Source organism: Odontomachus brunneus, unplaced genomic scaffold, assembly GCF_010583005.1.
Source record: "Odontomachus brunneus isolate Ranch 3 - 2012 unplaced genomic scaffold, Obru_v1 Obru_scaffold_086, whole genome shotgun sequence".
In the NCBI taxonomy this organism is placed as follows: Eukaryota; Metazoa; Arthropoda; class Insecta; order Hymenoptera; family Formicidae; genus Odontomachus; species Odontomachus brunneus.
This window is the reverse complement of record NW_022639536.1, coordinates 11,382-15,471: the sequence shown is the minus strand read 5'-3', so window position 1 is coordinate 15,471 and position 4,090 is coordinate 11,382.

The following is a 4,090-nucleotide window of genomic DNA, read 5'->3' as shown; positions in this document are numbered from 1 at the left end:
TCCTGCTTTTACTCCCAAAGCATCACTTAAGCGACTAATTGCCTCGCCTGTATTAAAATGCACAACTGCAGCATTGCATCGAGCTTCATATGAGCCTCGTAACTCATAATTAACTCTTTTTCCTCCAATGCATTTTGATATTACAGAATTAAATGTTTCTACTCTATTACTATCTTTATCATATAATAAACTTTTCGCGTTCCAGCTTAGTTGCTTCAGTACGTTCTGTAATTTGTCGTACAGTCCGCACATTTTTAATCGTGGAACATAATTTTCTTCATTTCTGCGATCCATCGCAGAAATATCCAATTCTTGCGCAATCGTTATGTTCCCCGAACACATGGCTAACAACATTATCTAGGTCTTTCTTTAATAATAGTATTTTCTCTTTCAGGGGTGTCTCTTCCTCGATACGATGCTGCACAGCTTTTGTAACTGCTGTTCTGATGCGAAGTATTCGATTTTCTATTACATTTCTTAATTTTCCAATGCGTCCTTTTGTTTTTGCAATTTTCTTTATTTTTGTTGTCAGATTACGAAGTAAGTGGTTCCGACATTCTATCTTTTGAACTAATACAGTCTGGTATGGATTTGCTGTCACTATCTTTTTATATACGCTACTATCTCCGTCTGCTATGAAAGTGGAATATATCTATCCACGTTTCTGTATGCTTGTCCTAAATCCTTCAACAATCGCATCTGCTTCCATGCTCATTGAACTATAATGTCTGCCCCAATTTTTGTAACATTTATGAACTCGTGGCTCTTTGTTAGAATTTTCTGCTTTAACACAAACTGCACAATATTTGTTTCTAACAGCGATGTGCAGAACCTTCCCTGTTCGTGCGCCACAAATTGTTCTTACGCCAGACAAAGAATCGTAATGTCCAGTTCTATACGATCTTTTCATCCAGCTTCCATCACCTATAACACTTATGTGCGGTATTCCATTTATAACATCATTGTATTCGATTGCTAATTGCCGTTCTTCTTCTGCAGCAACATTCATGCTATCTTCTGCAGCTTTCGCAAAACCATCCGCAACTTTTTCGTGCAGCGTTCTATATGTTTTGCCTGACATGTACTGCACATCTACGGCACTTAAATTTTCCTGTAATTGTGTATATCCTATACCCGTTAATATTGCACCAGCTACAGCTCCTGTATTTGTATCTAAATGCTCCTTCGGAGATGGTTCACTCTAAATAGAACTTTCGAAATTACACATGCGGCATTTGAAAAATAATTCGTTTCGAAGTTCATGTGAACGAGCACCGAGAAATATTAAATCCCTGAAACAACACTCTACGCCGCGGCAATGTTCATCAAACTTTTCGTGCAATTCTTTAAAGACGTACGTGAAATCCATTATACATTTTCTGTACATACTACCAGCATTTATACGGCATGCATCTACATTTGTGTCCACTTGCACAGTGTATTCTTCTTCTTCACACTCTACTTCTGTTACGTTTATTAATTCATCTGTATTCAACGTACTTTGCATGTTTTCTTGTACGTCTGTTTGCAGTCTCATTTCCTCTAATTGTTTGTCAATTATTTCTTCCTCAATATCTCGCTCATGTTTATCTATTTCTATTACTTCCTGTGTTTTATTCGTCTCGTTATGTTCCTCGCTATTCTGTGCCTCTTCCTCATTATTCACATTTTGTAATTTTTTTTCTTGTCGCAACCTCTGCTGATATCTGCAATCATGGAAACGGACGCTTACGCTTGTTGCATCAGAACCGTAACTGTTAACATATTTAATATTTTTCGAAATATGAAAACATTGCGCGGGATATAGTTCTTTTGAACCCGATGTAACGTCTTTGTATCTTGCTGCAAAACAATTCTATTTTCATAATTGTTCTGATCAGTAACTATATCGGGTAATAATTTCAACCCAGTGTAATGAGATGTGTTACTCAGAAATCCTAAAATATGTTTGACGCGCACTAAGAAAACGCTCGACTTACATTATCTCATGTATTTTATCAAAATACACGAGATGTATGTTTCGCTCGCTCAAACGTCCATGAGCGAGCGGAATATTCGTTGGGACACCGCGTATGCCTCACATTTAGACAAGATAGTGTGAGTCGAGCGTTTTCTTTGTGTGCGTAATACGTATTTTAGGACAGCATTTCTGGTAATACGTCTCATAATGTTATCTCTCTCGCTGTTATGTTTGCGATAGAGAATCGAAGATCGCCGTGACTACCATCAATATTCCTCTACTGAGCCTTCCGACGATCCTATATTACGCCCCACCGCTACGCTCTTCGTGCCTCACGTACAGGCAGCAGTGTATAAGTGACGCGCATAGACTTCATAGATACGGACAGGTAATACATAGCAGGCTGTGTCCGGCGGAAGTTAGAGAGAAAAACGTACCTCTTTAAAGTGTCCGTGCATTGACATGCATAGTTCCGGACACTGTACAGAGAGAAGTTCCGACAATATATATTTCTCTGTCTAACCCCCTCCGGACACTACTTGTACTACAGAAACTATAGGCAATGGTCAGTCCATATCTATAATGTCTATGGTGACGCGTCACCGTGTACGAGTCACACAGATATACGGATGGTCAATGTACATATGTTTTGTATTAAGTAAATAGTTATAGTTGTCAAAAGAATTCATAAATTGCATTCAGCAAAACTGTTTAATGTCATACGTCTAATATCTAATACAAAAAGTATAGAACTCTGCATGATTGAAAATCACATTGTAATTGTTTGCAATGTAATGTATGTAACATGTTGTCAAATATCTCATTATTTTCCTTATAAAAATATCATACTAAGAATCATTGATAATTACTTATTTTCAATATTAAAAATACTGGACAATAAGTAATTATCAATGATTCTTAGTATGATATTTCTATAAGGGTTGAGTAAAATAAAACTTAAAAAAATATATCTTTAAAACAACAAAACAAAGAATAAAAATGAAAATATTATGAAACTGTTATGTCTTTTTATTCTTCTTTGAAAGAAAATTAGCTTACGCTGAAATATATTAATAATGAGACAATGGTGGACCTGATTGTAAATACCGATTGCCTGTTTCAATATATGTGCCCTATTTTTCTTGTTACATATTTCTACTTTCCAAGGTATTGTTTCAATCAATTGAGCATCAACTTATTCATGTGTTTTTACTACAAGAAGTTTATATTGTAACACAAAAACAAATGTATATTATATCGATGCTTATGTAGTATCTTACATTTAACGTACCTTACATTTATATTTGTTATACTTATTACATTAAAACATTTTAATTTAATACAGTAAAATATTCACTTTTATGTATTTCATGTGTATATTTTGTTACGATGTATGTATATAGGTATTTCGTTTCATTCATATATTTTGTGTTATAAATGTAACTACCGTCAGAATCACAATTGCTATACGTGAATAGTAATTATTTTGTTCAACGCAAAAATATTTTTTGGTAACAATTTACAATGTGTGAAGTCAGTAATTTCAAAATCGTACATATTACCATTAGCAACGATTGTAACCTAAAAATTAGACGTGGATACATGCAAAAAGTAGAATATTATTTTCTTAGAACTGACGAGTTGTAGAAGTGTACCAACTGCCGTGCGGCTGCTTCACAACACCCTGCATATATTTTTACTTATTACATCGCATTCTTCTAAACTGAACAGTCATGTTGTTATTGTATATATATTAACAAATATTACATTACACAGCGAAATATTTGTGCTTTATTTATTATTTTCTTTTCTTCTCTGGAAACAACATTTTATTCCTTGAAGCAAATGACAACCAAATGTCTGTATGGATGGTCTATATATTGAAAATATAACTTACTTTTACATTAATAGCAAATACTACAAAGAAATATATAATTTAATAACGCTAATTATAATATACTTATATATTATATATTGGGTGTACAACTTAATTCGGTCCGTTTTTTTGCTTGAAAAACGCATTTATTTGAATGATAAAATGAATTAATACATTATTGAAAGTATTGTCCATCGCTAGCCACTACTTTTTCCCATCTTTCTGGCAATTTATGGATTCCGTCGCGGAAGAAG